Below are 26467 nucleotides of genomic sequence, written 5' to 3'. Positions count from 1 at the left end.
GACTACGACAACCTCTCGCAAAACCACGCGAAATCACGGACGAATCAACACATGGTCCGAGACCGTTCATGTTTTTTTCGGTGGGATTGTTCCTTTGACATTTAAAATGTTGCAAAAAATGCGGAATCTCCCCGTGAAGCTCATCGACCTTTTACTTTGGAGGAGGTACGAATTGACGTCAGCATCCAATGGTTGTTTGACGGGTATCTGCAGGGAGCGCTGAAATCTAGGCACTGAACTCGACACGAGCGTTCATCTTTTGAAGAGTAGGTGAACGGTAGGGGTAGGCCAGTGGTTAACACGTTCGTTTCCCACGCCAAACGAACGGGTTCCTTTCTTCACATTTCCCTAAACCAACATGGTTACACAGTCCATCGAACAAGCCTAGATTTTTTCGGGATCAAAATCTCCCAAATCTCGAGAGGGCCCCGTTCCAACTTAAACGGAATTAAATGTTTCTACCAAAATTGTATATACCATAAAAAGTAAGGGAATATTCCATTTTGCGAGCATAAAACCAGTGTGTGTGAGTGTGTGTGAGTGAGTGTGTGTGAGTGAGTGTGTGTGAGTGTGTGTGTGTGTGTGTGTGTGTGAGTGAGTGAGTGAGTGAGTGAGTGAGTGAGTGAGTGAGTGTGTGTGTGAGTGAGTGTGTGTGTGTGAGTGTGTGAGTGAGTGTGTGTGTGAGTGAGTGTGTGAGTGAGTGTGTGTGTGAGTGAGTGTGTGAGTGAGTGAGTGAGTGAGTGTGTGTGTGAGTGAGTGAGTGAGTGAGTGTGTGTGAGTGAGTGTGTGAGTGAGTGTGTGAGTGAGTGAGAGTGTGTGTGTGTATGTGTGTGTGTGTGTGTGTGTGTGTGAGTGTGTGAGTGTGTGTGTCCGCACACATGAAACATTTCGAAAGGAATGGAATACCTTGTCACATTTTCCCCTTAATGTCTCTTCATCATCTGTTTCCTCCTTGGCTTCATCATGTGCATTTCATCAATCTTGTAAATCCAACATCCCCTACGTTTTATGAATGCTGTAGATTCAGAGACTAAGCGTTAGTCTCACATGGGGTACTTTGGATTAGTCTTCGTAAAGTGGACATAGGAATGTCTGAAATATATAGTAAATGACTACTGGTTGGGCCTGTTTCAGAAATTTGCCACCAATACGAGGTTTCAATCATTATACCGCTTTGGGATATCGAACGCGGGCCTATGGGCCAACATTAAACACAGGGCTACCCATGACCGTTCTATTAACCCTTATGTAAATAGACATTTATCGATTAACAAGGTTTAATGAATCAGGTGTAAGATTTATCAACAAAAGCACTCTTTATATGAGAGTATTAGAAATAGTATTTCATTTCATCGTCTATTTTCACTGGAGGTAATTTCGGCAATTTCTGTCAAAGTAAACAGACTGCTTTCGACGAACACTATCACATTTAATATTTATCCACAAAATCATTCCTTTCTTTCACAGAGCATTACCAGTACTTGCTATCAACATTTGCCATCTTTTTTCAAGGGGGGTAATGTCGACATTTTCTGGCAAAATGTTACACATTAATTCCACATTTCAGTCATACTTTCTATTAACGGGTCAAGCTGAAATTTAGTGCGTGCACATGTATCATGATAATATTTACACATGGTCTCTATGGAACAAAGCAGATTAAATCAGCACTAGTTATGCCAATAAACACGCTAACATTTTCTCCATCTCACGCCATCACCATGTCCTCACATCCCTCCATGTTGGGTGGCATCCTCGTGCTGCACGTGCCTCGGGGAACATAGCAGTTCGTGCATGGATGGGTAGATAAATAGCTTCTCATGAGTTCGCCTATAGTGAAGCATGAATTGTGCAAAGAAATTCACCGAGACAATGAGTGGTAATGTATTATTCAAAGGGGAGTAACTGGTGTGGAGGAATGTTTTAAGAAACTTTGTTTGCTTGGTGTCAGTCGGAAGAGGAATTCATTCATCTGTGATCCCAAGGTACCTGGTCGTACTCACAGTCCAATTAGATGGGCAGTCGGGCTTGGCCGGGACCCCAGGGCATACACTGACAACATGTCGCGACCCCCAGGGCGCTTCTTGTCACCTGACGCCATGTTGGATTCTTTTAATCATAGCGGACCAGAGTGAAGTAAGTGTGGAGTGGATTTTTGTTGTGAATAAAAACAAACGAGACTCTCCCTACAGCGACCCTTGAATAAACACAAGCCATCATTCGAACCGAAGCTTTGATGCAGCTTAATGCTTATGATGTGTCTTGCATCACATGACTCATGGATGTCACGTGACAGAGATGTGGCATGTGACAGTTGTGTCCTTCGTGGGTAGTGACATCTATAACATAGATACATTGATAAGGACTTTTTAACACTATCTGGTAAATCTGCTTTTCATTTCCGCATACGATGACAGGAGCCGAATAACTCGTTTATCACAAGCAATTACATCCTCCACGTGCTGCTGAAACCTGGGTGTTGGCCGTGTATGACCTCAATATAAAATATACCTCAAGTTCAATTGCCTTTCTAATTATTTAGGTGTTACCTTTCATATACAACCATGTTTCCACTCTCAGCAAGTTACCTGAAACCGCTGTGATCTAGCCCCCATGATTTGATCCCTAGATTTAAATACCACCATCCTGCATATCTAATACACCATTATGGTATTTATTCCACACCCCGAATCCTTGAAACCGTATCTATAATTACAGCACCTCTGCCTCCTTTAAACCATTAGTTTCTAATCTAACTGATTTCCCACGTCTGTTGAACATTGCTATTACAGCCAAACAACCACATCCTTCAACAAGTCCCACAACCAGTCACACCCTTCATATCAAAAGTCCTCGATGAATGAGTGGGGATGTTGCCCAAACGTCGCCTGTCATAAAGAAACTGACATCCATGAAAATTTTCATTACCTCCAAAATTGCAAGGAGGACCCTTGAAGCATTACATGGGGAATGGGGCTTAGCCTAATGATCAAAGCGTTCGCTCGTCACGCCGAAGACCAAGGTTCGATTTCCGACATAGGTGCAATGTGCAAGACCCATTTCTGGTGTCCCCCACCATGATATTGCTGGAATATTGGAACATGCAGAGGAAAATCATACGCACTCACTCACGAACCGAAAACTATATTTATAACTATTTTAATTTTACCATTATATAATGATTAAACAAATCAGATTTGTTTCCTTGTCCTTTAATCTATCATTTAATGATTGTAATCAACCTAACCATAACTTAAATCATAAGGTTTTATTTCTCATAATCCTTTAAACCATTTTTTTCTACTATCACAAGTCTGTTCGTCATTTTAATAGTTTTCTAATTTCCATAAAACGTCTCAAACTTTGTTAAAAATGTCATATCATCCATATTTTTAAACAGTAGCTTAAAATCACAACACCAACACCAGCTAATGTCTTCCAACAACACCACATTTCTTAAACCACCTACGTCTTTGTTTTACCACGGCGGTGGGGTAACCGTTCCCTCGTCACGCCGAGGATTTGACACATCGGTACAATGTGTGAAGATCATTTCTGGTGTACCTGTCGTGATGTTACTGGAATATTGATTGTTTGTTCACTCACTCACTCACTCACTCACTCACTCACTCACTCACTCACTCACTCACTCACTCACTCACTCACTCACTCACTCACTCACTCACTCACTCACTCACTCACTCACTCACTTTTACATGAACGACTCTAATCTAATCACTCCAGTGTCGTCATAGCGACCTGACATACGTATTTTGTATCTATCTAATTACTACAGCATGACAATCAATCTGTAGGGTCGATTCTCGCGGTTATTGTGCCAGGGGTGGTATATTATCCTTTGGATCAACCATGTTTTCATATGCGGAGAGATGAGGACAATTTATAGATTAAAACCACATTCGGGTACAACACAATCACACATGTCAGAAATGAAGGCTGAGCTTCAGATAATTGAGCGTATTCCACACTTGGCTGCCATTGTGTCCAGCCCATTGTTGTTGAAGCCTCACTCACTCGTGTCACCTGTTCTCTAACAATAGTGTCATCAAATGTAGTCCGATATCATTGGGTATCTTGCCCCTAACCATCGGACGCAAACTGATCTCAACGTCTTAATACGCTTATTCCGTAACCTACCTGAACTATCTCAGTTAGCTCACGTTCCGCAAAGCGAGCTTACAGCAGTGTAGGAAAGATAGCTCGTCCCGACGTCCGAGACGGTTGAACTTTGTGGTGTCCGTCCTCATGTCGGGTCAGTCGGTTTTTAGGAAACCAAGGACAGACCTATAATGATCATAACCTTTTTGAATATTGCCATAGGATACTAGAATGATCAAACAGATAAAGTTATCGCAAACGAAATCGACGAGATATGTTTGCCTTAAGAACATATCTGACTTTTCAGATATTGATGGAGATGTTGATTGACTTGTATAAGGATTAGTTCTCATGTTGTCATGATTCCACTAGGGAAGATTTTATCAGTCCAAGCTCTGTGTGTGCATAGTAAATGATAGCTTAAAATAAAACAAAGCAGTTTTAAGTCTTGAAATTGTGTTTCATGTATATTTGGAGGACGTGCTAGATTTGGGCAGGACTGGTAAAAAATTAGACCTGCCAGTCCTGTGGGCAGGCTAGAATTTCTACATCTTTCCTACACTGCTCACGGTCAACATACGCCGACGATAAGGACTTTACAGAAGTAAGGGTCATCTTGACGCTAAGATGGCTTTGTAAAGCAGGACTGATGTGAAACCGATAGTCCATGGTTTTACAGCTATCCCTCCCCGACCAGTTCATTCTGGTACAGTTTGTACCATACGATGATACGGATTTTCATTAAAATCATCTCACAAGCAAGAACTTTTCAGGCAAATGTATCCACGGATATCTTTCACGCGCAGGTTGTCCCGAATATGAATTAGGTTTACAATTTAATACCAGTCGTGATTTATACGAGGGAGGTGGTGGTCGCCAGATTGTGTTGTGTAATGGTACAGTCTCGGAAATAGGTTAAACTAGTGTATTCTGTTCCAAAGTTTTTCTACAATGATGGTGGAGGTGCTTGAAAGCTAAGTCTAGTTTCTCAATGTGGACATTGTTGCCGCTCCACTGTTCATATCACACTGTTTATTCTGAATTACTGAGCAGTCGTAAAGGAATGAGATATGATGATTTATACACATATGGGAATGGCCTAGCGCAGACAATATCTGGTGATGGCGCAGCGACGCCGGTGTATAACGTCAAACCTGGGACAAAACGTGAGATTAAACAAACTGTTGTATCATGATAGTTCTCTCTCACCTTATCACGTGACACTACAATTAATTGACGTCATGGCTCTGTGATGCATGTTTGACGTAGGTTCACATTGCCGACAGTCGTATGGGATATGTCGTGTGTAACTATGGTGTGTTCTTTTGCCATACGATTGGTTGATTGTTACTTCAACCACCGGTTCGACTACGCTTGTCTGAACAAATATGAGCCTTTTGCTATAGAATATATAAAATAGAAATTGGAGATGGAAATGAAAAGGTATTTTGTATTTTTATGTTATCCAAGTAATGAGAACAAGAACATTTTTGTCAATCCATTTTAGCTCTGACATGACAATGTACATACGACGTACTCTCAGAATGTCCCTTTTACTGCAAACCCTTGGGCGAGGAGGGGTGCAATGGCGTTTAAATGACAAGTGTGACATTAGAGAGTTTTTACATCACTGACGGGTTTTTGATACGTATTCATAACGTATTAATTTATTGGTATGATGTTACGATGGCAAGTCGTGGGTCAAATCTAGGCACCACAAAGATCGCTGGTACTCACGCAGTTTATCATTATGACTTAATATATCTCTTTATTCCTAACATTAACGACACGCTAACATAATTACATCTGCCCGTGCGTCGACTCTGTCACGCTCAATTCGTTCCTAATAAACGGCAACGGCGACGCTGAACCCAGGGCCGCCATGTTGGATCACAACATTGACGGAATGCTACGAACTATGACGATCCCTGCCGAGAAATGAGGATCGCTTAATTTAAGATGAAGACAGTCTGTGCATTACATGTTGAAAGTTAATTCGTTGTGGTACAGCTGCATGATCTGGTTTCTGTAAAACGAGAGACAAAACGTGTCCCGTTGAAGTGCACTCAGTGTACTCCATCGTACCCACGTCGCAATCTCATGTAATCTCGGACGTCACGCGTCCGTTGTACGTGCGCACATTTCGAATGACACCACCAGAAAATGGTTGTACACTTGGACTGACCGTATTTTTAATGTTTTCCCAATCTCCAGCCCATCCTGAAGTTTCAGTCTGACGTGAAATAATTGGAAGTTTTCTTGTCACAGTTTTCCAAGCCATTGGGGGGATTTATGCCCTGAAAAAATGGCTTGTAATATGTCCTTACCTTTGAACTATGAAAAACAGGTCTGGTTGATCTTATTATTTGATCTTGATCTTAGTTTATTTACATTTGATTTACATTTGATAAAAAGATGTTGCCGATGCAAAGCGACTCAAGTCTACATTTTAAGTTAATATTAAAACCATCACCAAATAATCTGAAATATTATGAAACAATATATGCAATTTGTGAATGAGATATTTGAAATTTCAAAGGCTTTACATTTTTTTTCGGCCCCCCCTGGGTTAATACTGGTGAAGGAGTAAGTGAGTAAGTGAAGCTTTAAGCCGCTTCTAGCAATATTACAGCAATACCAGGGCGAGGGAACCAAAATGGGCTTCAGATATTGTATATACAGTGGAAGCTGTCTAAACGGGCACTCATCGAGACAGAAGAAATAATCCGGTTTAGACAATATGCCGAAATGTAGGGCTGATGATAAATGTACATGCCACGGACGGGACTGAGATTTTATGCCGGTGTTGACAATTTACCGGATTGGTCAGATGCCGGTTTTGACAGCTTCCACTGTATGTGGAGAATCGAACTCGGGTCATCAGCGGGCCGTGCGGATGCGTTTACAACTAGGCTATCCCAACGTCCTAGATGTAGACGAGAGACACGTCAAGAAAATACGGATGAATTTATTGGGAAGACTCGCATCAAGAATCTTCCACGACCACATAGTCACCTAAACAAGTTGATGCTGATGATGAATGATAGCATCGAATAAAACGTTTGTATTGTGTAGGGGAATGTTCATTCTCAACAAGATAGGAAGTGAAGAATTTTGAATTAGTATCCAATAAATGTAATTTGCAACAATTTTCGTTTAAAACTTGACTTCAAAGTAATAGCTCTGATAAGCTTGCTGATATTCTGCCTACATGTGATGATTATCGGGAGTAAGAAATACCAGACCACGGTTCTGTTAAAAACAAATCGATCCATTCAGTTTTTAAATTCGATGTATATTAGACACCGTAGTCAGCAATGACGGGAATGTAAGTAGCGAAGGCTGGAAGAGGCGCGCTGTATCGGGCGAACCTTTTGTCGAGGCCATGTCGGTGGCAAGTCTGTTCTTGTAGCTTGAGTGACTGATTGTAGTTTTACGCCACGTTTAGCAATATCCCAGCAACATCACGACGGGGAACACCAGGAATGGGCTTCAAGCATTGTATCCATGTGGGGAATCGAACCCGGGTCTTCGGCGTTTCGAGCGAACGCTTTAACCACTAGGCTACCTCGTCGCCCTTGTAGCATGACTACATTGGGAAGGATAGATAGTCCACACAGAGTAGGGAATAGACTAACATAGGGATGGGTTTAATAGATAATGAACTCTGACTGAAAAGAATTTCTTTACCAATATAAAGTCAGGGTTCATTCTGAGTAATGCATATCGACACTGCTTTAATGCATAGCGACAAGCAGCGTAAACCTATACAACTTCACCTGCCTTGCCCGTCGTGTGGACCACGAACGAACGAAAGCTGTCTCTGAGAATATATGATTTGGATCGAAACAAATACTTTCTTCTACATTGAAAACGTCTGTGAGGTGGGAGATTCATAAAACGAAGAAAATCTAGACTTGCTCTTTTAGGGCGTTCGCGCAAGAGTAAAGTCTAAATGGAATCGAACAAACTATGGTTCAGGGAGAGGCAACTGGGTTCGGTCTCGTCTTTCAAGTCTCTACTCAATGATAAGTCCATGGAGGTATAGTATTTCAATCCTTAGATCATTACCAGAAAATGGACAGTAAGCCACCATTTATGGGGACATCTGTTTTTATTATTCGTGTAGTCAAGGCCTTTTATTTTTACGAATAATTATTACCTTGGAGACTTATGCAAGTCTAATTACGGTTACATTATCCCCCGCATTATAAACATGTGCTCATGTTTAGTTAATTAGCTGCATGAAACTTAGCTGTAGTTTTTCTTCCTATTTGTCAGCCTATAACTTTGCCGGTGACCTCACGGCCTCCGGCAAGCTGTTTCGCGAACATTCATTGTGAATTAATCCGCGTTAATACATAGTGCCAACCACGAGACTCAGCGTTGACATCGTACCTTGTACATGGAGTCTGACTGATCTGCCGCTTGTGTGCAACTCGACAAGACGCCGACACAACGCCGTCACCACGAGAAACCACAGTCTACATCTCTGTCAAAGGTTAATTCACGTTAATTTCAAATTTAAAAATTGACGTCATCCGATACGGAGGGAGGTATTTATCACAGCCGGCCATCCCGTATTCCAACATCCCCAATGGCGAGCACGTGAAACATGGCCGCGTGTGTAAGATCCGACAGGTTTTTCACATGAAATCGAATATTGTCGGTTATTCGTGAAATTAATTGAAAATTGGGGACCCCCGTGTAGCGTATCCGACGTCCACTGTGCAGCGGATGTGCACTGGTCCCAGAAATGCTCAAAATGGCGCCATTCAGCTAGTCGACGTATATCGTTGTCTCTTTTTGGGCCGTTACGCGATGCGCAATTCACCAATATTGTGTTGTTTTTAGTCAGCCTTCGACCTCTGACCTTTCTCCCAATGGATGGAGATTGTGCTGTTGACCAGTTAATTAGTATGTTATTATCAGAGGGGAAAAATAATCGCATGCTCATAGAGTGATAAAGAGTGTTTGTGATTTCCCTGGTTGGATCCGTGACTTCGAAGCTTGTCACGCACTTTCAGTTCAGAGCATTGATCAAGGTCATTTCTTACGTATTCCTACGTCATAGCAATAATGACACTTTTTTATATGCGTATTGAGGATATGTCGTAAAAGGTCAAGCAGTGTGATGAGCGTTTTTGCGTTAACTGCATTGTCTGATAGCAGGGAAAGATGTTGTCTCCTTATATGGAGCGAGAAATGGTCACGTGATGGGAATGCATTCCAGTGTCGGAAATATGGCGAGTCTTGTTGTGTAAAGTTCTTCTTACAAACTTTACTTGTTTTTTTTAAAATTTGGTGCGGCGACATTAATGTAACAAAACAACATTTGAGCTATGTATTTAGAATGTATATGGATACCTACTTGGTAGACTAACAACTAGTCTCTGAAATGAACATATTTCACAGAAAATGAGAGAGAAAGAGTTTACACGACAAAATGTTATGGATGTCAACTTCTTCTTTATTGTTTTCACGACGTCTAATTGATTACCCAGGCCAACTAAAACCTGAACCATCCCGGGTTAGAATTAACATTCCCTACCAAGGTCAGATTAGCCACCACATCAGTCGACTACTCGAGAAAACTGTCGGTATAGATGTAACCTTCAGATCTGACAAAACACCGAAGACCATTCTGAAGGCCAATGGCAGATGTACACCAACCAAGACCACTCACAAGCCCAGGGCTGCATCTACAAGCTTATGTGTGACTGGAGAAGACATCTCGCCCCATTGACATAAGGCTGGAAGAGCATAGACCTTCAGTAGAAAAATCAGATCTAAAGTCAGCCCTTTCTGAACATATTGTGAACAATCCGTCACACTCCAATGACTGGCAAGCAACAACCATCTTAGCATAGAGCATCAATGATCGGCGAAGACACAAAATTGCAGAAGCTATCAACATCAAGAGATTAGCCCCACAGATGAACAGAGACTAAGGGGTTTACCTACCCAATGCCTGGGTAATCAATTAGACCCAAGGCTTCACCAATTCAATCACCTGCTAATCCACTGTTACAGCATCATCCCACCTTTAGTATCTTATCCTAGCTTTGTATATTGTTAGACTATCATCCCCCACTATTCTACAGCAACCAAATACATTGGCTTCTATTGCTTAATCCACTGTAACAACACCATACCAGCTTTTGTATATTTTAATTCTGTTTTCATCTGCTATGTTTTCATTGTATATACATGCTTAAAATCATCACTCTGGCTTCATGTACATTACTAGTATATATATCCTGCTTAACTATTAGTTATCATCCACGTGACATTTGTCGTAACATTTTGTCGTATATTAGAATACCGACTTCTAAATGCCTCTCAAGAGCCCCATGAGAAAGAGCTAATTTGAATTGTGACCTCACAAAAATACACAGTTGTCTGTGCGCATTTTGCAGAAAAAAAGGTCATAGTAAAAAAGAAAATATATAATGAAAAGGAGCCCTGAAGCGTTCTTCATTTTCAGAGACTAAACAACTAAACAAATCTGCAGAGCGACCATTTCTTGAGACTTGCCACATTTTCTAGACTTGCATGGGCTTTGTTGGATATATTTGCTTCAAGGTCTGTACGTCTGACCCCCTATTTGGTCCCGTCGCTATCTGGCTCAAATACTGCCGATGCGATGAAAAATCCGACTTAACACTGCTTGTAGTCGGTTATACTCTTCTTATAACGAAATGACAGGAATATGGATAATTCATAGTTAATACCTATATTTTTGCAGCACTGACTCCTTAAATTTTCATTTTACGCGAAAGTTGAACTGACTTGAACATTTAATGTATAGGGTGTATTTGCTGGGCTTCAGTACAAATGAATTGCCATGGGCCACGCAATTAATCAGACGTCTTTGAAGAATTGCTGTTTGAAGTTTTTTGGGGCCTGCTTGGACTTCAAGCGGAGGAATCAGTGGACCACAAAGAAGCTGTGTGAGATGGAGATAAGAGGATGGGGAGGGGGGAGTGCAGGACTAGGAGGGGGTAAACTGGGGAGGGGTAACTGCTCACTAATGAACTGCAGAATCATGTGTTCATGTCACGGAAATAGTGAAAAAAATATATTTTAACTCTGTTTTCATCTGCTATGGTTTCATTGTATATACATGCTTAAAATCATCACTCTGGCTTCTGGTACATTACTAGTATATATATCCTGTTTAACTATTAGTTAGCATCCACGTAACATTTGTGTAATTATAGTAATTTTACGATTTTGGCAGGGAAATGAATAACTGCAGATTTTAGCTTATGTTTTTCGGTCATTGGCCTAGTATGTCATTGGTCAAGTGAGTGAGTGAGTGAGTTTAGTTTTACGTCGCACTTAGCAATATTCCAGCTATATGGCGACGGTCTGTAAATAATCGAGTCTGGACAAGACAATCCTGTGATCAACAACATGAGCATCGATCTGTGCAATGGGGAACCGATGACATGTGTCAACCAAGTCAGCTAGTCTGACCACCCGATCCCGTTAGTCGCCTCTTACAACAAGCATAGTCACCTTTTATGGCAAGCATGGGTTGCTGAAGGCCTATTCTGCCCCGGGACCTTCACGGGTCCATTGGTCAAGTAGCAGCGGCAATAGAAGTGAGTGAGTAAGTATAGGTGGGGATGAATGGTATCAATGCAAAGTCAACAAAAGGATGCACTGCTTTGAAAGCACTATGCTAACTTAAAAAACAGGCGCTTGACCTCGGAGAGTTAACAAACACATACTTTAATTGATGTCAGTCTTATACCGGAAGAGTGAGTGAAAGAGTCACTGTCTTTGCTTGTACGTCTCTTTTAGCAATATCCGGCGAAATCACATGTGGATTGGTTCCACTCATTGCAACCCTGTTGTGAATGGAACTTAAGGTTTAGGCATTATGAGCGAACACTTAAGGAACTGGGCTACCCCGGTACCCATTAAGTGGAGCACGGAGTACATCCCTGTGTATATGTGTAGACGTGTTTATAGACACCCACTTTAGTGAGTGAGTGAGTTGAGTTTTAAGCCCCACTCACCAATATTCCAGCTAAATGGCGGTAAATAATCCAGCCTGGACCAGACAATCCTGTGATCAACAACATGAGTTGATGTTCTGCGCAATTGAGAACCGATGACATGTGTCAACCATGCCTGACCACCTGATCCCGTTAGTCGCCTCTTGCGACAAGCATGGTCGCTTTTTATGGCAAGCATGGGTTGCTAAAGGCCTATTCTACCCCGGACGACACACACATGAATTACTGGAGACTAAATAAATTTTCATGAGAAACTGAAGATCACTGGTGTGGTGTTGACAAGCATACAACCCTAACGCTTACGAGTGAGTGAGTTTAGTTTTAAGCAGCTATATTCCAGCAACATCACAGCCGGGAACACAAGAAAAGTGCTTCACACATTGTGCCCATGTAGGGAATCGAACCCGGGTTTTCGTTGTGACGAGTGAACGCTTTCACAATTAGGTCACCCCATCGTCAAATAATGAAGACAAACTTGATTCAGGACAAGAATGTGGTTAAAACCAGGAAGGTTTCATACCGATCAGTTTTGCGAATCGAATCTGACCTATGCAAACCGGGTCCATAACACTGATTCACACCAACTGGGAACTTTAACACAAAACAACCCAGCACGTTACCACCCCATCCTTGCCTGTCTCACTGTCCCTGAACCACATTATTTTCCCCACTGCCTACTAAATAAAGCAAGTCTAGATTTTCCATGATTCAGGAATTTCCCATCTCACTGGGGCTCCTTTTGAATTTAGATGGGTTTATATTTGTTCCTTCCAAGGTCGCCCTCGGACAGAAAGGGGTGTTTGAGACTGCAGCGAACGTGTTACTTGTCCATGAATGACACTGGGGCTGTTCTCACGATACATAGTAAACATACCTTTGCATCAGGAAGGATGCAACCGATGCTAGAAACTGCCCATTCTTTGGACTGATTTCGATTTAAACTTGCACGTAGAATTAGTGAATATGGTTTTACGCCCGTTTACCAACATTCCAACATGGCGAGGAACACCAGAAGTGCGTTTCACACATTGTACCATCAGTCTACCCCACCGCCTCACCTTCGCTTAGACTGGGCTCGGGATTGTGATATATCTGTACACATATTACTTCAGTATCTTGTAAATTCCATTATGATACACATATCTTTATAAACTTAGTGTCGTAGTATTTTGCAGTGAGCTCGTGTCTGAGGGCGTGTTCGCATAATAGACATCGTCTTCTTCAACCAGAACCAGTCAAACGACTGTTCACCATAACCATTATAGACGTGTGGCGTTAACTGCGATCGGAAGTACTACACAAGCACTGCATGCTGGGAGCTGTGGAGCAAGACTGATGGTGGAAAGTGGGGAGCTGACATGTGACTCCCTGTACTCACGTAGGTATGCCCAGTCACGTACGCCAGCAGCGGGAACGCCTTATCACAACTGCAGGCAATTTCAAAATAATTTGCAGAATGTTTTGTTATTAATGCATGTGTCATTTTTTAGGTCAAATTGTTAGGTTGACGCAGTGCATCTCGGGAAAAAGCATGCGCAATGCATTGTTGTAACTTTATGGCAATTTTAAAGAAGAAAGTAAACGTCTGAAGACAGAAAGTGACAGTTGGTGTCCTGCGTGTATGGAACTCAACTGGCAAGGTCAGAAATTTACAGCTCTGTGGTTGTCAGGGCGTAATGCACCTAAAGAAACCGTGTGTTGGGTACACAGACACACACATAAGCTATTATTCGTAAACAAGTTTGAGCTTAAACGACATGGCCACAGACAATGGCTGTTATACGACTGGCAAGTATGAAAAGAAACCAGGGAAATAGCTGTAAAACTGTAGCTACTGCTTCGCTTCTGTCAGCAATGACTGCAAAACGATTTCGCTATCCTCGATGGCTATGCCTCACACACTTGCATTTTTATACAACGTTGGTTCATTATAGGTGGCTCTTGTAGTATACGTGGCAAATCGATTTGGTGGTAGTGAGTTTAGGTTTACGCCGCTTTAAGCAATATTCCAGCAATATCACCGCGGGGAACTTAAGACTTTGTACCCATATGGGGAATCGAACCCGGGTCTTCGGCATGACAAGCGAACACTTTAACCACTAGGTTACCAAGCTGTCCCTTACTGGAATGAGAATCAGTTGACGTAGTAGTATTGGAAGTAGAAGTCGTTAAAGTAATTACAGCCCCTTCATAAGCCACAACGCGCCATCTTGTGATGACAATGCTTGGGTTGCTGGGGTAAATGACCTCGACTATGTTGCGCACACTCCCATGTCATGCAGTCAAGAAATATGGAATTAATTATTTCATTATTTTTTAATTTTTTTTATCAGCCTGGTGTAACCGACATTTTCACACAGCATGACTAGTTGGGGGTCGATTCAAGGGCTAAAACAGAACGAAATGGATATCGAGAATTGGATGGTTGAAAAACAGAGTTCACCTGGAGTGCTAGCCTCACGCGTGTTGTGCATTACGTCATAGCTGACTTGACTTCAATGCGTAGTATTGCAAAATAAGCATAAAGTAATCAACACACAATAATGTCGTACACCTAACAGATGGTTCAGTTATGTCATTCATGGAAAATAGTGCCATCATTTCATGCAGACCGACAGTGTCGTGATCGTGTTACAAGAGTTGATTGATGAAGATTGAGCCTCACATCAACAGATTCTACATGAAGACTTTAAAAACAGACAAATCCTATACACCTAGTATTGAAGTAGATAAGCCCGAAACGTACTTCATTGTTTCTATGAAGTCACCGTTCGGGTGGAAATGTGTTCCAGCAAGATTCTCTTCACGTTTGGAATCAGATAGAAGCCACACGAAACTAAATCAGGGAAATTATGGGTTCAAAGGGAGTTCAATTTTTTTGTCATGTCCTGGAATGATTTGAAGCGGACACATATACACGTCCGTTTTTCTTTCTTTCAGTCGCAAACAAACATGCCGCAAAAAAAGCCAACACAGTTTTTTTATTGATTGACGGCCTTTTGGAAAATAGCACATCCTAGAAAGCAGAAGCTAGAGCATGTTAAACAGGGGCCCGTTTCACAAAGCTCTCGTAAGCCTAAGATCCCGTAAGTTTTCTCGTAGCCATTGTTCGTCCCATGCTGTAACACGGGAGGTACGGATGCTACGAGAAAAGTTACGACAGCTTTGTGAAACGGGGCACTGGTGAAAAAGTCGTTTGTAGTGGTGGCGTCAAATGCTGATATAAGTTGCAAACAGTTGTGAAGCAAGTTTACATCAGAAGAACCGCTCTAGATCAGCTTCAAACAGAACTATATTACCAAAATGCCTGTTGTGTCTGGCCCTTTTTCGTGTGTGATGGGTTACTATCGCGTGTTTGCTTTCTTATCCGTTAAAATAGGGGTTAGATTTCATATGAAATCCATACTAAAATCTAAACGGAGTCCATATCTTGCAGTTCTGACTACAGTATAAGCATGTGTTTCTGGATCATTAAACTTCTTTCCAGGGAAACGACTGATCCTGCGTCTTGCATCCTTCATACTAGTCTGTCCCACAGTCCCTGAACAAACATTATATTCCCTTACTGCCTAGGCGTCCCAGCAACGTAGTCTGTCTCTAGTTCCGGAACCACATTGCTCCCTACTGCCGAGCCCTCTCTGCAATGCTTAAGTTTTAAATGAAGCAAGGCTAGATTTCCTCAGGTTCAGGTTCTGAATGTATGGTCTCCCTGGGGCACCATTTCAACTTATATGGGTTAGTTTGTTACAAGCCGAATTATATATTCAGAGATTAGCATTAGTGTAGGCTTCATCGTCAGTCTAAGTACACTTAGTCTCAGTGTATTTCGTTACAATCCACCACTGAGTCTAACAAAACCTAGTAGAAGGTCGCGTCAGGTAACCTTTGAGCGACAAATGGCCGTCCAATCAAACGCGAGACGGTTAAATAGATTTCACCAATCAGAACACGGCTACTATTTAGGGATCGGGGGAACTTTCAAAATATTCAGGTCACTGACACAGATCTCTCCACAAACACAAATCCGCATATAACACCGTTATTTGACCTGCACTATATACACGTTGGGGTTTCTGTTGACATGGTTACCATTAGCTAATATTTCCGCAAGATAACATCCTTGAATATTGCCAAAAACACTATTTTCAGCGACAGTTTACTCCCCGTTGTCATGGTTGTACGTACGCCGTGTGCATCACCCAGAGGCGAGCGTACGCTAAATAGCATTCGGAATCGTTCGGGTACGAACTTTTTCGAGATAAAAAGTTCAGAAGGTATGTGCGAATGTCCACTTTCGAGATTTGGTAAGCTGTGTTCTGATTGGTCAGTCTCAAAGGTTACCTGACGCGACCTCCTATAAGGTTTTGTTAGACTCAGTAGTCAGGCACCCCTAAGTAATTGAAGGAATTACAGCAAATTTGAAGGACTTGCATCTCAAATGTAAACAAACGCAGCCCACTCGCGAAACAATTGCAGCGATATCGGTAGTTTAGTGGTAATAACAGAAACCCATCGGCCCTATCGGAAGCAATGTCGGTAATACTGGAAACACGCTCGGCCATCTCCGGAGATATTTCGGTCGCGAGCAGAAACTCACGCAGCAAAACATGGCGTCGTTGGAAGAAGCACCTGTCTCGGTGAGTTTTGTTTTTAGTTCCTACTATTACATTTTTATACTTATCCATCCTTGACCACCCGTGTTGAATGCGTTTAGGTATGAAGTGTTGTCGGGGCAATAGCTTATGTTTTTAGGAAAAGATTGTCACTGCAGAAGAGTGTCACGAGTTATGCCCCTGGAGATTGTTTACATCTGAACATCGAAGTCGTGCCGATGATTACGAACATCATGAACGTGCGCCATGAAGAAGTTTATGAGCCATAATCTTTCTTGCTATGAAGTGCAATTGACAAATTTAAACACATTTTACAAAAAATGATGTTTTATCTAGCGCACGTAATCATCGGCACGACTTCGATGTTCAGATGTAAACAATCTCCAGGGGCATAACTTGTGACACTCTTCTGCAGTGACAATCTTTTCCTAAAAACATAAGCTATTGCCCCGACAACACTTCATACCTAAACGCATTCAACACGGGTGGTCAAGGATGGATAAGTATAAAAATGTAATAGTAGGAACTAAAAACAAAACTCACCGAGACAGGTGCTTCTTCCAACGACGCCATGTTTTGATCCGTGAGTTTCCGCTCGTGACCGAAAAATCTCCGGAGATGGCCGAGCGTGTTTCCAGTATTACCGACATTGCTTCCGATAGGGCCGATGGGTTTCTGTTATTACCACTAAACTACCGATATCGCTGCAATTGTTTCGCGAGTGGGCTGCGTTTGTTTACATTTGAGATGCAATTCCTTCAAATTTGCTGTAATTCCTTCAAATACTTAGGGGGGCCTGAGTAGTGGAGTGTAACGAAAAGTACTGAGGATAAGTTTACTTATGCTGACTTCATCGTCCCATGCATGTCGTAAGAAGCCGCTAACTGGACCGGGCGATCAAGCGCCGAGTTGGTCGACGCATTTCATGACATCGCAATTGCGACCTTTGTTCCAGCCTCGATTATTTAAAAAAATATAACTAGAATATTGCTGAGTGTGACGTTAAACAATGCAAACAATTGCTTCTATATGAGTCTCAGAATTCATCAAACAACTGTGACTGAAGACAATGAATGCAAGCCTTAAATAATGTTGCCCCGAGCGAAAAAGAGACTCCATGGTTCCCGAATCAAATACAAGCAGTCATATGGTCTTCGTGCCTCGACAGCGTAAACAGCTGTTTGTGACATCAACCACTAATCGTCTTAGTCAAGACACAATAAATAACATTGTGGAAACTCAGATGTAATGCTGTATTTAGCATTTAATTCATTTTCACACTTCATTAGAGATGAATCGGGGTTTAACGTTGGGGAGGATTGCATTATATAGTCACACGCACGTTCCCCTGTGTTAGACTGTAATTAATAGTCCACAATAATGCGAGCTTTAGAGTGCTGGACTTATATACCATGTAGGAAGTTAAGATGGATGCCCCACTCGGATATATTATCCTGACCACGAGGCGACCAGTTTTTGTTTGATTTCCCGGAACAAGTACCACTTCTTACGTCTTTTTGGTACGACGGGGGCATGGGTTTGAATAACAGACTTTTCACTTTTGTTAGTACAAGTATTATCAACGGAGGCGGTTCCAGGCGCTAAGTACAAAGATATTCAACATGTTATCTTTCAAAAGTATCTCTTCTATAAACGCCCCTCTGACCCGTTCGTTATTTTCCTGAAATGACAGTCCATTTTAATCCTTGCATTCCCCTAAATCGTATGTCCTTCACATGGACCTGTCGAACTGAGAATGACGTTCCCTGGGGCTCCCTTCTTTTTCTAGAGGGTAGTACTGTGAAGTACCAGCAAATACCCAGCACGAACTGCAGTAGGTAGTGTTTCACCTGCCACTGTCACTGGCTAGCTAGACAGGTGCGCGATAACGGCTGATAGATGTATTTAATTCAAAAGCTGGCATTCATACAACTATGTATGACAATTGTTTGACACCCATTCAAAACGTCTCAAAAGAATTTTGAAAGAATTTAATTTCGAAATATCACCTCCCGTGGAAACGATTCGAATCCGTTCCTTATCAGTTTTGGATACAGTGCGAATAATTACCTTTTTCCGTTTGTGAGAGAACATTGTATAAATCTGTTTGTAAGCTACTGGTTGTAGGGAGGGCCTAGCGTAATTCCCCACAATAGCGGTAACATGGCAGCGTTAGAACTCCTCGAAAATTGATATTTACCTTTGGCCTACAACGATTCATGAAAACCCAAAGTCTGTCCAAAATTGGTCTTTCTATAGTAATTTATACACTAGCATGTCATGTTGGACAAAGGCGTGAGCGTTAACATGACCCAGGAGCCCAGTCAGCTCGGTGTAATATCATTTTCCAGGTAGAAAAGACTGGTTTAATATCAGCGGGCGAGACTTGACCCTGCGCTAGGGTCGCGACAAGGGCGGTTGCTAGCTCCGTGTTTTTTAATAGTTTATAGCCATCAAATGTGACGGGTATAGACGGATTCGTTGTTATAGTAATCAACAATGGGATTTTTTAGATTCTATGAGAAATTGTAGTAGATTATTATTATAAATTACATGGAAGGCCCTTATCATGCCAAAATTGAAAGTGTTTGATTTATTTTTGGTTTGGTGGAGTCTTGTGTGTTCAGTACAATTGATTAATAGTCGATACAGATTGCTTTTCTATGGTTGTCAAAGCAGCGCGAGGCAGGGCACCTGATCCAGGTGCAAGTTGAATTACACGAGACTAACGCTATAATTAAACAGATCTTTTGTTAAGAAAATGATTGATTAAATTCATAATATTGCTAAATATCCTGTTTGCACAAATTTAACGAACAAGATATGACTCAGGTCTATTTCATTAGTTTAACACCGTTATATATTAAATGTTTCATATCATTAAGTTACGATGTGTCATGAATCACCTTTCCTGACTTCCTATACAATCAATGTATTAGGGTAATGTGTATTAACAGATTGCTCAAATTTCTGTTTTATTTTCGATTGCGCCTTTAAGCTGTAGTGAAAGACTTGTGTGAATATAACATTTCTCTACATTTCTTTGTGTATTGATATACTATCTGTGAACCAAGATTTGTATCCATAATAGAAACCCGTGACGTGAGTGAGTTTAGTTTTACGCCGCACTCGATATTCCAGCCATATGGCGGTGGTTTGTAAAAAATCGAGTCTGGACCAGAAAATCCAGTGACCAACAGCATAAACATTGATTTGTGCAAGTGGGAACCGATGACATGTGTCAGCCAAGTCAGCGAGCCTTGGTCGCCTCTTACGACAAGCATGGTCGCCTTTCATGGCAAGCATGGGCTGCTGAAGAGCTATTTTAGATGGGATCTGAAACCCGTGAAGATCCTGGCTAGAACTGGACATCAGCAACCCACGCTTATCATAAAGGGCGACTAAGGGGATCGGATGGTCAAACTCACGGTCTTTTCTTTCACATAGAATGGGAGAGGGTCCACCGAAATAACAGTTTCTAAACGGCTTAGATTAAACTTGATAGTACTTACTTAATATGTGTGCGCGTGTGTGTATTTACGTGTGTGCGCACGTGTGTGTGTGCGAGTACATTTAGTAGCAGGATCTCGTTTGTAATTACCTCGTAAACCTCAGCAAAACATAAAGTAGTCTTTCTTGCAATTCCTGAACAAAATTACTCTTTTTCTTGCACCCATTTGTTATTGTAATGCTACTTAAAAGTTGTGCATAAATAAAGTCAACATTTTCCTGAAGTTAAGGTTCTGAATCTCCCACCTCATGTGTGCCTCTTTTCAGTTTAAAAAAGTTCTTTGTTTATGTCATAAATACATATTTTCAGGAACAGAGCGTTAGTCTGTTTTAAAGATACAGAGTAGAGTCTCTTAACTCGCGGTCAGTATTGGGCTTCACAAGTTGTACACTGGCTTCAAAAGTTGTACATTCGTGACTTTAAGGGATCGAATACACAGGTGTCATACATATTTCAGCACTATAACTAACAATGGGTTGACATGTAGTTCAGCAAACCTACGCAACTTCCCATATTAACTGCCAAATCCCAAAACACCCTTCCGTTTCGAGAAAGACTTGATCTGAGCTGGTGAAAATGGTCTTCAGCATGACAATCCAACACTTGATTCGCTCGGCTACCTTGCCGCTCCCTTTTAAAATCAGGCGTGCCAGGACCTAATCAAGCCGTCTTCAACACAAACGCCAATTTCTATAAAGACAGAAGTGCAATTACGTTTCATGGCTTTTAATTCACCAAATACTTTCATTTCTAATGGTTTCAGAAATCACATTTGGATGTTCAAGGTCACTCTTTTATGTCAGAGTGTGATACTATGCGACGAGAGACATTTGACACCAATGTCTGTAACAACAGAATGACACCTGCCAGTCACCCAGATTAACCAAATCCGATCTTCCTCAAATACACATGGTATTCCTTCCATTGTCCACGTGTTTGGGCAACGACTGTTGCGACGAAATCAACAACCCCCACGATCCTTGTCGTGAAAGTCGATCCTCTATAAATATTTTATGACATATCGATTTTACAGATAAGAAGATGAAATACGTTTCCCTGAATAATGACAGAATTTGATACGGCCTTCAAGCAGAGTTCGTCTTCAGTCATGATAAAACGGATTATATGAATAAGCCTTGGTTCTCGTATAATATCTGGACATCCATGAAAACCCAATATTTGTTTAGTGTTCATAACCCTATACCTCTACATATTCATAAATGTGTTGAAAAGAGCCTTGACATGTACAAATATTTTAACTTGATAGTATACTAATCGGTTTAAAATGAATAATGGGCAATTTCAGTGCATCACATGCATCGCCCGGAACAGGGATCACGGTTTGTAAAGGAATTAGGTATATAAATTATGTATGAATGGGTGTTTGCCGCTGTGGAAATATTTCTTCTCAATATAACTATCAAACAGCGTCTGTTAGCTCATATTCTGGTTTACAGTTTGCGTTCAGGTTTGAATAACTCGTGATGAAAACTTCAAAAGAAGATTAATATTTAATGATGAAGGTTTTTCTGATATAGGTTACATAGATACGGACGTAGAATAACACTATTCAGACTCATGGAGTCAGTATGTACACACAAGCTGTAATAAAACTCTTCGGGGCCTTTTAACTCAGGAACATTAATTAACTTTGTTATAACCCACGCTTCGCCATATTTGGATGCCTTGGTTGACACATGTTTTCGAATCCCAGTTAAGCAGCTCGATGATGATGATGTCTGGTCCAGACTCGACTATTACAAACCGCCACCAGATAGCTGGAATACTGCTCAGTGTGGCGCTAAACAACAAACAAACAAAATATTTAAATTCAGCTTTTGGAGATCGCGTGAAATTATCGCAACTGGTGAGCTGAAACGAGTGGTTGAAGAATGAGCACTGCCACATAGCTTCGGGGTTTCATGGTACATGAACACATCACCCAGTTTTACCATCCGATCTTAAATTCATGTTTTGACTGCTAGTCGTTACAGAAAGCAGAGTTGCGTCCGCTGGGGCCACCAGAGACCTATGACCGCGGGTTCGACTTCCGGTTCGCCCCGTCAGCACCATGTACGGGTGTTGTCAGCTGTAGGCGTCTAAAACTTGTCGGGGTTTCTTGCCACTCAAGTGTATAGACCATGAACTAGCTGGAAAATCGTTAACCTTGTGTTAAAACCTCGAACTCATATGATTCCTTGCCGTCATGGTTCAGTTCTTGACGTGGGTGTACATCATCATCTGGCATGGGAGATGATTATGAACTACCAGACCTGTACACCGACACTTAATGGTGGCAAATAATATAATGTGATAAATTCACAGAGATACTACGGTTAAAATGTAAAATTGTTGTTAGTGGATCATGAATATCATCAACATCACCTTCCACACACACACACCCTCTGCCCTTCTACTTATATTTCGTTATTTCCGGAATACCAGTGAAGATCTGGATAGAACTGATCTTCAACAACCCATGCTTGCCATAATAGGCGATTAACGGGATCGGGTTGTCAGGCTCTCTGACTTGGTTGACACATGTCATCGGTTCCCAATTGCGTAGATCGATGCTCTTGCTGTTGATCACTGGATTGTCTGGTCCAGACTCCATCATTTACAGAGAGGCGGGAATATAGCTGAATGCGCCTTAAAACTAAACTCACTTACTCACTCATTGTACTTATTTAATATCGGCTGTGTTCATCTCTGCAGTCATTATCTATGGTTATCACAGTTATAGTAACACTTCTATGCGCCTTCAGAGTCCGTAATGTTTTCTGACTCTCTGACTATTCTGATGCAGAATAAGACCATTCATCATAGGCGCCGCAATTACCTGGGCAGCGTTGTGAGATATATCAGCATCACGCACCTGGGTATGGTGGCTAGTAAACGTAAAAAACCTGCATCAGTTAAATAATTGCATCATAAACAGCTCTCTCCAGTCTGCATGCATTTCGTAACATGGGATTCACTGACATTGTAAATGAGCTCATGAAAACTTATATGTTATCAGCTGTGTGCATCTATTTAGTCAGGCAAGCAGATCCGATATCGTTTGTGAGTGTGAAATATGAGCATTATCACATCTCATATTTACGCGATGTCCCGCTAAGGGTCGTGGATGACAGCCTCGTTGTCATCAGACCACGTGATCCGTTTCGCCTGACTTTGATATGTCAGGGAGGACTAAAGGTCATATGCTTATCTGACCCCTTGACCTCAGACAAGAAAACCTAATAGCGATACAACTGATTGTGTCCCGCTGGTAACAAAAAGATGGACGAGGTACATGTCATGAATGTGAAATCGTTTGTCAGTTGTAACGAAAATGTTATCACGGAGTAGTTCCCGTTTAGACTGTACCTTGTCGGTGGCGTGCTGAAATAACCGAACAGTGATAATATATCTGATTTATATTGTTATGAAAAATGGATGTTGTCTTGACAAGCGTTTATAAATGAGAAAAGATAAATCTAGGATTACATCGGAAGCCATCGGTGGCAGTTAGAGATATTGTTTGAGGATGGCGGATCTGATTTATTAGTTTCAACTTTTTTTTATTCATTCATCGGTGTAAACATTGGCACATTTGTCAAGTAAGAGATCGCATGCAGTATGATCACTGGACACTGGAGCATGAACGACCAATGATAGCTTTGTCAAGCAAATGATCACGTCGGTACAAACGTAAGTAACTTTGTCAAGAAAGCGATCACACCGGTGCATACATTGGTATCTTTATCAAGCAAGTGATCACGTCGGTACAAACATTGGTACCTTTATAAAAAAGTGATCACATCGGTACAAACATGTGCACCTTTATCAAGCAAGTGATCACACAGGCACACACATTGGTATCTTTATCCAACGAGTGATCACAGAGCTTCAAAAAGTGGTACCTTTATCTTAGAAGTGACCACATTGGTACAAACATTTGTACATTTATCAAGCAAATCATCACATAGGTACAATCATTAGTATCTTTGTCAAGAAAGTGATCACAACGTTACAAACAATAGTACCTTTATCCAACAAATGATCACATCAGTACAAACATTGGTATCTTTGTCAAGCAAGTGATTGCATCGGTACAAACATTAATACCTTTATTAAGCACGTGATCACATCAGTACAGACATCGGTACCATTGACTTACACATCGGCAGCACTGCCGTTACATAGTAAATGATTACACAAGCATAGAAGCTGACAAAACCAAGGGATCACACAGTCCACTTTGTCCATATGCAATTTTCAAGTGTCTCTGTTCAAGCACACCAAACACAAACGGTTTGACAATTGCGTATATCCTAGAATGTACAAATGGAAGTATAAATACAACCGTCAAATCTGAATAAAATTTTGTATTTATATTACAAATGACTCTGTTGAAACTTACGAATTGGGTCGACAATAACCATGAACATATATTTATAAAGTTGAAGGAACGTACTGCATTGTTACGTTACTTCAAGACTTTGAAAAAAAGTGGCAGAAAAAATAGCCAATTACTTTTCATAACCATCGAGGAAGATCTCAACGAAGCCGAACAAATGCGTGCAAAATGCAGCACTAATTAATTTACTTCTCCCAGTATGGGGTGCTTCACTGAATGTGCATCAGTTCCCGAGTGTCACCGGATATCGTATGTCCTCTGGCACAGAGGGGGTGATTTGGGGAGAAGGGGATAGTTTTGAAAAAGGGGGCCTCTTCCATGGGCCTGCGTCATATGTAAAGATGTTACTAAGATGAAAGAGGGTGCGCAACGGGGGGTAATTACTGATAAGGAGACAGCTCCTCACAGCATCCTATAGTTCACAGAAGTCAATGTAGCCAATGGCCATTTCTTTGAACAAGGAAACTCAATTTGTGGCCATTATGAGTGATTATTTGCATTTGATGAGCGTCCCTGATTAGAATTAGGAAGATAGGCTGTTGTTTTGGATCACATGTGACAGGGATTTGTCACTGGCGGTCATCTGTTTATTTCTGGGGATGTCACAGCTGTTCGCCAACTGATGTTAATTTCAGAAATAGACATCGCAATAAACATCTGTCAATCATATGTTGTGCTACAATTAAACTTCGTCTTTGTTGGACTGCCCATCGATACAATCTGACGCGAGGTAGATAATTTGATTGAATTTGTTTGCTTTTTCAGCGCCCACAATCTCTGAAGATGAGGAGGCGATTTATTGTTGACACCATAAAGATGAAGGACGCATACAAAGTAGGCTGCCTCACAGTCCCTGAATCACATTATTTTCCCTACTGCCAAGCCATCTCTGCAATGATAAAGCCTTAAATGAAGCAAGTCTAGGTTTCCTCGGGTTCTGAATCTTTGAACTCCCTGGGGATCCTTTTCACTTTATGTGGGTTAGTTAGTTTCTTTCAAAATTATAAGTATAAGTAAGCATTAGTTTAACCGCAGGGGCATCACTACATACGCTGAAACAAGCCAACTAAAAAAGATTCTTTTGTAAGGCTGTATGAACTTTCTGAAAACTCGCAGCAAATTTATATTTTTATATTTATAAAAGGAGAAAAACCGACAGTGACATTTTAGTTTAAATTCACTGTCTAATACCTGAAACGTATCACTGGCTCACATTTCTCTTATGCCTTTGAATGCATAACAATAAAATTTAGATAAAAGTAATATGCTTTTGTCAGTTAAAGAAACACCAAAAATGACACTGAGTGAAGAAGTTATAAAGAATTTACGTCAGCTGAGTGAAAGACGGAGTATTTAAAATGATGAACTTGGGGACCAGTTTCAAAATATGCTTTTTTACAAGATTGCACTCGCAAGCTTCTTGTGAATACTTTAACATTTTTCCATTCATCACCCTCAAAAGTACATGGTAAGAAAGTAAAGTCCACCCTCCAAAGGCATCCTGTAAGTACTAGCGCTATTGTACTTATAGCATACACATCTGCAAGGATTTTCTCCTCATTATTGGCTTTCAAGGCTCGAATCATTTCAGCCATCCGACTGTGCGGTGGTGGTAGCTAAGTGGTTAAAGCGTTCGCTCATCACGCCGAAGACCCGGGTTCAATTCCCACAAGGGTACACTGTGTGAAGCCTATTTCTGGTGTCCGCCGCGGTGATATTGCTGGAATATTGCTAAAAGCGTCGAAAAACCACACTCAATCACTCACAAGGAATAATTCCCCCCTTAAAATAC

This window comes from Haliotis asinina, chromosome 15 (genome assembly GCF_037392515.1).
Source record: "Haliotis asinina isolate JCU_RB_2024 chromosome 15, JCU_Hal_asi_v2, whole genome shotgun sequence".
Taxonomy (NCBI): domain Eukaryota; kingdom Metazoa; phylum Mollusca; class Gastropoda; order Lepetellida; family Haliotidae; genus Haliotis; species Haliotis asinina.
The sequence above is the reverse complement of the archived record's forward strand: the minus strand, read 5'-3'. Positions refer to the sequence as shown.